Genomic DNA, 12,158 nt, shown 5'->3' on the forward strand with positions numbered 1-12,158 from the left:
GAGTGTCAACATTTCTAGATCTCTAAATCTTTCTACTTAAAGTGTGGTCCACACAGCAACCGCACAGGCACCACTGGAAGTGGTTTAGAGATACAGGGTCTCAGGCCCAACTTCAAATGTACTGAATGGGAATCTGCATTCTAACAGGTCCTGCACGGGATGTGTGTGGGAGGCAGTGTGAAAGTGTCACAGCTCTAAGGCACAACACAGATAGAGTGGTTGTTATAGCTCCGCACCTCTGTTCCCTTTCTCCCTTTTGCTGCTCTGAAAGGGTAATTCAGGTCACCAGTCTCACTCTTGGGACCAGTTTTGGAATTTTTTGTATTTTAAAAAGGCAACATGCTACATACACTGTATATTATTTAACAGCCCCAGTGGGGTCTGGGGGTAGCTCCCTTAAATAAAATACAGTGACTATTACACCAAATGGGATGAAGATTTAAAAAAACATCTTAATTATTTTCTTCAATGTGTTTGCTGAACAGTGGGAAAACAACTTTTGGGTGTCAGACCTTTTTGAGTTTTGGAATGGCTGCTGAGGACTGGGGATAAGAACTCTGGGGTGTGCTCAGCTCGGGCTGGGAGAACTCTGAGGTGTGCGTCCCAGCCGTGGCAGCTCTTCCCTGGGCAAAGCCTGTGCGGACGGTGGCTGGACCAGGGGCAGAAAGATGGGAGCCCAGGATGATGCCACCCCAGGATTCTCTGGGGAACCATCCAGGGTTTCCTGCCTCTGCAAGACCCTATCAACGCCCTAAACCCAAGGCAGATACGTAGTTTGGGGGAGAGAAGCAGCTTATTATCTTCTAAGCAAAGAGTGCAATGGGCCAGAGGGGCGGGCACTTCGCCACATCACACAAAACGATGCATGTTTCCTGAAAAGAAGGGGACTTAGCCCACTGTGGTTGTTTTTCATAATCCTCCAGAAATCAAATAAATAACTCAGTAAAACAAACTTGTCTCTTATTGAAGGTATTGATGGTGAAAGTGTTTCAATCACAGAAACAAGTGTTCTGATGATAAGACTTCTCTAAAAAGATGAAGGAACTGTACCCCCAATCTGATCCTTGTCACTCTCTCTTTTGCCGACTCCCTTAAACTTACTCAAATTATGTCTTGAGGGCTCCAGCAGGCAGAACACTGGGCTGCTTCTCTAACATGGATACCTTTGTTGTAGCCCTGCTGGAAAAAAGGAATGGGGAAAAAATCCATTAGTGTAACTCCATCACTGATAGTTCAAAAAAAGATCCACTTGAAAGGCAAAAAAACCCTTTGAAGAACCTGTAAATTTTAAGAGATGGAAGAGAATAGGGTCTCTGGTTCAGAAGAGTTGGCTTCTGATCCCAGCTGTCCCCCCAAACTGCTGGGAGGAATTGGAGCACATGCTTGTACTCCTTAGGTGCTCAAGACATTTGGTGGGTGTGTGGTGCTGGGGAATATGGGCCGACAGTGGTAGGAGTTCCTCCTAGGACTATCTACCAGCTCGTGCCAGCGACACTGAGACAGAAATGACCAACTCCAAGCAGAGCCAGGTGTGGAGTGTAGTATCAGGTCTGATGACATCCAGAGCAGCTTCTTGTCAGGGCAGGACCTTCACCTGCATTATTGTACTGAATCTCCATCAAACCTTGGGAGAGCATCGCCCCCATGTTACAGAGCAGGAAACTCAGGCGTGCGGAGGGTAAGCAAAGGGCCAAAAGTCACACACCTAGAAAACAGGTCTGGCTGATTCTGAAAATTGTGCTCTTAACCACTATGGTCTCCAGTTTTATTCTGAGCCTTAGATTTGCTTCAGGAGCTCTCGAGTGCAGGTATTTGTGAGGATGCTCTGGCCAACAAGGTTGGGCAGGTGACATACGTCCTGCCCACGGGAAAGGTGTTGAGCAAAGAGGGAGAGGGATGGCAGGGCTGGGATTCATGAGCCCACAGAAGATGATTTATGGTTCCTTTTCAACCTGCTTTCTATCTTCCTTCCAGGGATAGAAGTGAGATAATCATAGGATTCTCGTGATGAAATGAAACTCCTAAAGCCAATCTATCCCCCTGCCTTCAGGCATGGCTTCATTTAAACTAGACAATTTTCTCCCTTTGTTTAAAGGTCTTAAGAGGAGGGATTCCCAAATCACTTCAAGTTCGCTATGACAGAGGCTCACAGGTCTTGTAGTGGTTCATCTTTCGGGATAATAAACTCAAATTAATCTCCAAGCATTTATTGAGTTCCTACATTGTGCCCTGTGCGTGTGCATGTGTGTTCAGGTGTGTCTGGGTGTGTGTATGTGTTAGATGTTTTAAGGAAGCATAGACAGCTTGCCCTTAGATTTCTTAACAATTTTCTTGGATCAATAAGAGTAATACAATTACACTCATGAAACCCAATAAAAATGTATTTTAAAAACTACATGCTAAGTACCAGTAATTTGTTTCCAGTTCTGCCAGAAATGAGCTGTGTGACTCTGTAAGTCACTAGCCCTCTCTGATATTCAACTTTGTCTTCTGTAAAGAGAGGGGACAGGCTGTCTTGTCATCATGGTTGCTTAGCAGCCTGAAGCATACAGATTCTAAGATGTATGGTGGAGACTGTGAGGGTAGTAAGAGCCCCGGAGAGGAGTGATCCTGGAGGGACTGGTTTGATAAGGCTTTGGGGAGGAAGAGGGACTGTATTTGGTTCCTGAAGAGGGAAGGGCAGGGAAGGGTAACCTTGGCCTAGGGAGAGGGAGAGGTACTTCCGGAAAACAGTAATGAAACGGTAACGAACATGACCTGCTGTCCTGCTGGTGAGGGGCCAGCTGACGGCACAACCTGGAAGAGAAGAGTGAGGCCAAATTACCTAAAATTGCATTTGGATTTGAGGTGTTTGGGTTAAAGGTGACAACCCAATTAACAATACCACCAACAAAAGAGAAAGGGAAAAAGCAGAGTGGCAGGAATGATGTGGATAGCATCCCACTATCTATAGCATCCTGGGATCTATAGCATCCCAGGCCTTGGCTACGTGCTTTCGCAACCATCTGGAAAGTAGGCCTGGGCCGGCTCGGTGGCTCAAGTGGTTGGAGTGCTGTGCTCCTAACTCCAAGGGCGCCGCTGTGTGCTGCCGTGGGCTTCTTTGTGCTGCCGTGAGTGGCCGGTGGCCAGCGTGAGCTGCCGTGAGCTGCTGTGAGCAGTCTGACCCGTGACTGGTTACTGACTGCCTCAGCTGGGGGGAGTGCAAGGCTCAAAATACCAGCATGGGCCAGGGAGCTGCGTCCTACACAACTAGACCGAGAAACAATGGGTTGAACCAGAGTGGGGAGGGAGGCAGAAGAAGGGAAAAAAAAAAAAGAATAAACCATATAAAAGAATGTATTAAAAATGTTTAAAAAAAAAAAAAAGAAAGTAGGCCTGAGTTTCCCCATCCTACAGGTGATGAAATGAGGCGCAGAAACGTTATGTAATTGGCCTCCATTCACCCTGTAAATAAACGGACTCAAGTCTATTTGACTCAAAGCCTGAGAGTTCTGGATGGACCAGGATGTGAAATAGTGTGTGTTGTGGCAATCTTCTGAAAAAATGGAGTGAGAAGCATCTAGAATTCTGGAAGCCGGAGGAGTGGTGAGGTAATGCAGGCTTAAGGGTAGCAGGATGCAAGAGGAAGCCGTCCTTCTCAAGGAATATTCTGGAAGGCTTAAAGGGAAACAGGTTTGGTTATGAGGTTATAATGCTAGCAATGGATAAATAAAAGATGACTGCAATGTTTGGAATATGAAAAACTCAGAAATTCTCAACTCCACTGATATCAAGTAGGAAGAGAAGCTGGTTTGGAGATGAAAGTGACTTAAATCTTGCATATAAAGAGTCTGAGGTGAAAGTGATCTCAATTGGCAGTGTCCAGAAGGATGCAATAGATGCAGGAATCATGGCATAAAGTCAGAGCTAACAAGAAAACACGGAATTATTAGTGAAGAGAGATCATTGAAATGTTGAAAACAAAGGAACTCTGCAATGAAGATGAAAGAGAGAAGAGCATTGCCAGGACGTATGTGGGAAGAGCAAGAGGAATCTGCATGGGAGACAGAGTAAATATTCAAGGAGAACAGAAGAAATCAGGAGAGCAGAATATCTAGAAGCTGAGGAGAAAATGAATTGCAGGAAAATGAGTAGAGTACAGGAGTAACTGGGCCCATTAGTCCTCAGAAATTCTGATTACAACAGAGAAGTCTATTAGAATGAAGATGGAAAAATTCGTGTGTGTGTGTGTGTGTGTGTGTGTGTGTGTGTGTGTATCATTTCAAAGATCTTTTCTCTTTTGTTATTTCTTCAGGCAAATAGTACAAACGTGATTCTCAGATTTTCTGCAAGGGAAGAGCTATTTTGCAGAACTTGCTCCGATATAACTTAAACTTGAAACAATATATTTCCCTAGGTTTCCATAGAGTTAATTGCTGACATTGTCACTCAAATCTTTGGAGTGCTCACAGGCCCACTTGATAACCATTTAAGTTCCTCCTGGGAGCCAGGTCCTGTGCTAGGCGTGGCCCTGCAGGTAGGCAGGCAGAGTCTTGCCTCTCTACTCACCTCCAAGCCATGTTATTGTTAGCTCAGCTAGACAAAGGGTGCTCCTGGGAGGCTGGCTCCTGGATGAAACAGCTTCACTCTCACCCTGTGCCTTCATAATCAGTAAAGGCTGGGGATAAATTGTAGTGCGTTTCCAAACAGTGCGACCCTCGATTGCATAAACAAGCCTGAACTGAATGTCAGCTCCAGCCCAGGGAGCCATTTCCCCCAAGGCAGATTGGCAGGCAACTCAGGGGTTTTGCCCCTTTTCCCTGCAGAGATCATCTGTTGGGATCAGGTGGGTGTCACCCCAGCAATCAATACCCTGGGAGAGCTGCTGGGGCAGGGAAGGGCAGCAAATGGGCTGGGCAGTTTCTGACTTCTGCTTTGATTAGTTTTTTTTTCACCTTTCAAATAGAGCGCTTCCCTGCCTGCTTTGAAAAGGTAAATCCAGTCTGTTTGAAATTAGTGCAGAGTTCTTTATAAATGACATGTATCCCTTCTTCCACGGATACTCATTTCACTGACAGTTTTCAGTAACTTCTTTGCAGATCCCTCTCCATTCCCTGTCTCCTTCCCAGCTACACCACTTATACGCACAGAAGCTTTTGTATTCTGTATGGTTTCATACATGCAGCCAAATGTGGAGAGAAGGGGAAAAAAAACCCTTTAAAAATATTAATCATCTTCTATTTTTCTTAGTCAGATGAAAATTTCCTGCACTTTTGTTCATGTAAACGCAAAATTATCTTCCTGCAAGTTGAGGTGGTGGTAGTTCCTGAACACAGTTATATTTTGCAGATAACAGGATTAGCTTGGATGTGGGTAATAAGTTGGTGAATCTCCCCCCGGCCATTTCTCAACACTGTGAGAGCACTAATCCTTTATGCTTTGATGTCTTCTAGTTTTCCATCAGGTGCGCCACGGACTATTTGTCCTGGGGCAGTCAGCTCTCTTATAAGATCTCATAGTGTCCTCATTAGCTGCGCCTATTTACCCAGCCAGCCTGTTGAACCCAATTTATAGTTTATGTGATTAATTCCCAAAGTACAGTAAACCCTAGCTCTAAGGCTCTCTAGTATATGACTGCAGCTCCCTTTCAGGGCAAACACAAGCTTCAGCTCTTTTGCTATATGACTGCATCATATATAATCTGCTAATAATTTTACTCTCAACGACACATTAAACATCTTTCTATACACTTTCTTTATAGCACACAGCTCATAAAGAAAAGAATGTTCCATATTGGACTGTAAAGTGCTAACTATATGAGGGAGTCATTTGGTTTTTTGCTTTAAAATTTTTATTTTGGCTTGAAATTACGGCACGGCACTACTATCAGGTTTGAACAGTGAACTGGCAAACCGTGTTACCGTACAACTCTTTATCTGCTGACTTGTAAGTTTGAAAAGGCTTAAGCGGTAATGTGGCAGCACAAACCCATGGGCTCCTTTTCATCTTTAACATGCAGGCTTGGAAGATAAAAGGTTTAAGTGCACGTGTGTGCGGGTGTGTGTGTGTGTGTGTGGGTGTGTGTGTGGAGAGAGCAAGAACACGACACAAAAACAGAAAGCAAAATGGAGAGGCTCACTCAAGGCAACCTATGTCAGCTTTGGTGGGATTTTCCTTATAGCAGAAAGAATTATGCAGAAGTAACAGTTGGTACAAGTGGAAAAAAATAGCCACTACTCCAGTGGTTCTCATTTGACATTGTCTAGAGACATTTATGTTTATTACAACTCTGGGGCACGCTACTGGCATCTAGTGGGTGGAGGCCAGGAATACTGCAGAACATCCTATAGACAGCTTCTACAACAAAAATTATTGGGCCCCAAATGCCAGTAGCATGAAGACTGAGAAATCCTGCCTTAAACCTTTGGATGATGGAATTGAAAGCAGGAAACTTGATTATTTCTGCTCTTAAATTTTAACTGACCTCAAAGCATAAAGAGACAGTTGATAATTTGGCATCTATGTATCTTGGATTTTGCAGAGAAAACATATCAGGGGCTGATTATTTCTCCTGAGAATAGTTTAAGCCTCTTACTTTTTACTGTCTTCCATTAATTTGATGCATAACAAATCTAACGGGTGGGTAGGCAAAGAAAACTATGAGGTGTGATTTAACCTCCTTCACCTTGCTATTGCTTAGTAGCTCTGGGAAAATATTTGATGGGCTAACATGTGAAAATGATATCTTTGAAACTATCTATGGATTTCTGTTATTCTTATTACCTCTTTTCTATTTATAGTCTGCCTCTATTTATGTTATCTCTATTCTCCATTGCCAGGAAAATCGACACCTATAGACATTTTCTGACGTGGTACTTGTCTATTATAATAAAAATCACACAGTTCTTCTTTGGGCAATTTCCTAATGGTTATGGTCTTCAATGATAGATGAATAAACTGAAGTGATGAAGGTATAAAAACACCACAGAAGACAATGGAGAATTAATAGAGTACTGTGAGGGGAAGGTCTTATAGTAACAAACATCATTCCTGTATGAACTTAATTACCTTTGACCCTAATTCCAGGAAAACTGCAAAAATTTTATAACTCTGCAAGTCACTGGACAGATGCCTGCATACCTTCTGGACTAGTTTTCTTTTTAACACAGTTTTATGAAACAAATAGCTTCTTGAGAGAATACAACTTCTTAGAACATTTTGGTTTCCAGGTTCTTGTCCTATTGACCTGTCTGGGAAGTATCTATCATTCAGGATTTCAAAAAGAGGACTTTGAGTGTATTGTTAAATGTGCACGCTCACTAAGTGTATCCTTAAAGAGAGCTCTTAAGCTTCCTCCAACTTCTAGCCTCACAGTTCTTTAGGAATTGGGGATTTCTGACCAGGTGAGATTCTTAGCAACCAAACAGGGTCGTGAAACTTCAGCATGGAGTATTTAGCCCAGTTCACCAGGAAGGAGATGATACAGATACTTGGCGGCCTTTCCCTTATACTGATGGAGTGTATACATTTCTGGGACTCTGCCACATATAATGGGTTTTGTCCAGTAACGTGAGGTAGTAGTCTCTTCCTGGTTAGGAATGATGGCGTTCAGAAAACCCAACAAATCTCTCGTCAGCGACGATACTAACTTAGCTTTGTGTCATTTCAAATATTCTGACCTGCAGTTTGCTATTCTTTGAAATACTGGTAGTAATGGTAGACTCCCTCATGGGAATTTAGGAGGAATCATTCATGAAACATACTGTAAAGTTTTTATGAAATTCTAGAGTACTACTAATAAACTTGACATTGATACCTTCCAGTTCTAAAATTCTCTGACTTTATGATGCTAAACAGAGAATTATCACAATCTGTAAAAATTCAGTTGGTGGTAGACTGTCCTAAGGCAGAATTTGATTCTGAGTAAGTGATGTTACATATTTGTTTTTCAAAATATAGTCAGTTCTTGATTTTCCTCATAAATAGGAAATTGAGATAACGTCAAGAAGATGAAATTCAAAAATATCTTGCAATTGAGTGACATAAATTAGATGTTTCTAATATTAAAATAACCTTACATTTTTCAGAGCATGTAATAATGACAGATAATACTGATGAAGTGTTTGCTATGTCCTTGGAACTTCGCTAAGCATTCTAAACTGATTACATCCTCAATCCTTAAAATAATCCTGTGAGGCAAATTGCTATTATTATCGGCAGTTTACTGAGGAGTAAACTGAGGCCTGCAGTGGTTGCGTGACTTACTTAAGCACACATCATAAGAGGCAGTGACAGGATTGAAACTAGAATCTTTCTGTCTCCAGAATCGGAACCTCTAATCACGCCATTGCATAATGTTGCTTGGATTCTAACTACAGAGGAATTTCATTTGAACCAACCTGCATGATTTTCCAGTCATCTGCTATCGGAGCACACTGGGATGAAATCTCTTGAATTTAGCAGCTCAAGTATATTTTCAATTCATAGTTGGTAAAAATTAAAGTGATTCCTGAGAAATGGGTAGAAAATAGAATATCCTTTTATGTTCTCTCCGGTTGCCCAGGGAAAGGTAGGGAGTAGGAAGGCCTTCTAACAGTTCAGCGTTGTGGGACCTCAGCAGTTAGGCTTTAGGGTGCTAAGTAGATCAATTATGGGCTTAAAGAACCGCAGTCCTGACTGGACATTGGGTAATCTGGAATAAAGAGCATGATATCAGTAATGATAACAAAATAAGATTTGCCTTTCTTCTCTGACCATCACCACTATCCCCTCCCCTCAAAAAAAATAACACCCTCCACCCTAGAATAATTAACATGATTTTTCTGAAATTTTGATTAACATGATTTTTCTGAAATTTTCACATAGTCTACAAAGTAGTTTAGGCATATAGAGGTTGGAGAGGCATAGGGTACTCTGGGTTTAGGAGATCGAGAGAGAGAAAAAAACATAAAACAAAGACAGTGTTAGGGGGCATCTGCTATAGGCCATTGAAATGGTAGGTGAGGGAAAACCAGCTGCTGAGGTCAGTTGAACTCTCATAATCTTGAACTCCAAAGGGACTTGGATTCCCCAGACATCTGCTGGGTAAAAGACCCATGAAGGATCAAAGGAGTTACTGAATTGGAGAACTGCGACTTTCTGTTACCAACCATAGCTAATGTAATTGAAGGAGAAATTGTGTTAGATCTCCTGCTTATGAACAGGTAAGATTTTACTGGAAGTAAGAAAACAAGAGATAGGTTTAATACTATTACTCACGTGATGATGGGGACATAAGTAGAATAAAAGTGAGAAAACTGAATACAGCAGTACCAGAGAATTGAACTCTGAGGTAGCATATTAAGGAATCAAGTAAGAACAATAGAAAATATTAAAACTCAGTACAGTGGTAGGGTGTAAACACAGTCTTGAGGACAATTATAATTGCAACTTTCTAGACTGCAATTCCTCAGAAAGAGAAAGGTGGAGAAACAAACTAATAGACTCTCACTGAGGCTTCATGTAAGCTTGGTGTGGGCTATGACAAAACTGTCCAGGAAGAGCTACAAAAACCACATTAGTTAAAGCTGTCAGAGCAGTGGAGATAAGGACAGCAAGACATCTAGAATCAATTAATGATAACAAGAGGGTTAAAGTGGAATGGGGATTTTTTTTAGAGATATGCTAGGCAAATGGAAGAGATCAGAGAGAAAGTTGTCCGGAGTATCTTACCGAGAGCAAGACCAAGAGTTCAGAAGTCGTGAATTCAGATTTTAATCCCAGTTCTTTGTGAGATATAAAGGCAATGACTTGACTTATTGGCATCTGAAATTTCCCCTTCAGTGAGAGTGAGAGGAGCCAGCTTTCAAGTAACTTAAGTAGAAAGATATCGATTGTTGAAATTTCAGGGGGCTCTGAAAAGCTTCAGCGTTCCCCTCACATATCATTGAAGCCATTAACGCGTAGCTTTATTCAATGGTGAAGTTAAAATATGCCTGCCAAAGATAACATATTGTATTTCACCAAGGGCACGCAGGTACTTTCCTAACAATAAGCTTTTAATTAGACTTGGAGATTGGTTTGGCCATTCAAAAGTGGAGGGCACCAATGAGATGGAAGAAGTGGCCTGAGCTGGGTGATGGGGAAGCTTGGAATGCAGGCTTCACCTACTTCATAAGCTTATCTCAAGACAATTACAAAAGGGTAATAATTCTCACCATATCACCGATGGCCTACCATAGGTGACACTTCTATAGAGCAAACAAAAGGAAATGAAAAAGGGAACAGTATACTGGGGGGTGATCTTTCTTGTCTTTTCATTATATATATAGTGACTGTTGAGGGCAATAATTACTGGTTGTAGAAAAGAGAGGTGATTGATCAATCTAAATTCCCTTTTAGCCTTAGGGACACATACCCAGTTGAAAGAGGAGAAAGGAGCTTCCCTTCCCCAACTGTAAAGGAGAAGTATTATACCCTTATAGGACTATAAAATAGCCCATCTAGAAGGGGTCTTAAAAGTAAACTAAGTCCAGCCTCCTCTTTTTACAGAAGAGAAAATTGAGGCTCAGTGAAGATGTTTGGCCTACTCAGCTCATTATTAGTGTTAGATCCTGGTGACTATTGACATCAAAGAGACACTATTGGCAGTAAAGGGATATATGGGATCACCAGAAAATGCTTTTTCTACCCCAGGCACTTCTAGTAACTTAACTATTCAGGCTGCTGTCTCCCTTTTTCTCCTCTTTCCTCTCACTTATCTCTTTTATATTTTGGGAAAGTAAGAAAATAATATTTACCCATATTCTCTACCCAGAAAAAAAAAATCACTCCTAATATTTTTAAAAGCGCAAGTAGTATATGAAAGCATTTTATTTTTCAAGAAATTACAACATAAAAAATAAACTAAAGTCTTCTTTGATCTTTCTTTTACCATATTATGGTCTCTATTGTCATTCCTATAGGCAAGCAACATGTGTTGGATGAACTGTTTTACTCTTTTAGTCTTTTTACATACCTATATTTGAATCCATTGAAAATATATCATTGGCGTGTGTGTGTGCATGTGTGTGTTTTTAAAATTATAAATGATGTCTTACTGCATGTATAATTCCCCGCTTGCTTTTGCTGTTCAACCATGTTTTTGGTATCAGTGTTGATATACTGAATAGTGATCTAGTTCATTCCTTGTTACTGTTGTATAGTATTTTATTATATAAATAAAAAACATTTTATTCATTTATTGATGTTGTTTTGATTTTTTTTTCTATTATAAGTAATGATTGAAAATTCTGGGATCTGTCTCTTTGTGTGCATATGCCAATGGTTCTCAGCATTGTATACCAAAAAATTGAATCTCTGGCTCATATGAAATACATAATTTTAGGGTGTCCTAACAATTTGACCTCTAAACTTGCTATGTTAATTTGCACTATCATCAGTACAATATTAAAATCCTAATTGTTTTATATCTCCAACACTTCATACTGCAAAACATTCTAATTTCGCCACTCTGCTAAATGAAAAATAGTATTTCAAAGTTTCAACCAATAAGATAATATTAAATTTGAAAATATTTTATATGTTTATCTGATATTTGTAGTTCCTCTTCTATGAATTGCCTGTTCAGAAACTTTGCCCATATTTGCAATAGAATGATTTTGTTTACTGATTTGTAGAGACCCTTTATACACTGTGGACACTATAACTTTGTAATGTAAGTTGAAAAAAAATTCTCCTGTTAGTTTCTTTTAAAAAATTTGTTCAAGGTATCTTATCTGGACAGAAGTTTTTAATGCTGATTTTTTCAAATTTAATAATTATTTTCTATATGAATCTTGCCTTTTGAGTTTTGGTAAGCTCAAAGTTATAAATAATATAACTCCAAAGCATAAATAATTGTTTCTATCTTCTAATAATTTTCCATTATATTTTGGATGTAAGTCTTTAATCCAGGGATATTTTTGTGTATGGTATGAGGTAAGGATCCAATTTTTTATAAGGTGGCCAACTTTTTTATTCCATTTCAAAATTTTCTGTTATTAGTCCATCCCCAGAGGCAACCATTATTTAGATTTCTATCACCAGAGATTGGTTTGTCTATTATTAGACTTTATATAAATGTATATAACATGTACTTTTTTCTGCGTCTGGCTTCTTTGGTTCCCCATAATATTTTTTAGAATCCTATGTCGATCTTA

Source organism: Rhinolophus ferrumequinum, chromosome 3 (assembly GCF_004115265.2).
Source record: "Rhinolophus ferrumequinum isolate MPI-CBG mRhiFer1 chromosome 3, mRhiFer1_v1.p, whole genome shotgun sequence".
NCBI classification, from domain to species: domain Eukaryota; kingdom Metazoa; phylum Chordata; class Mammalia; order Chiroptera; family Rhinolophidae; genus Rhinolophus; species Rhinolophus ferrumequinum.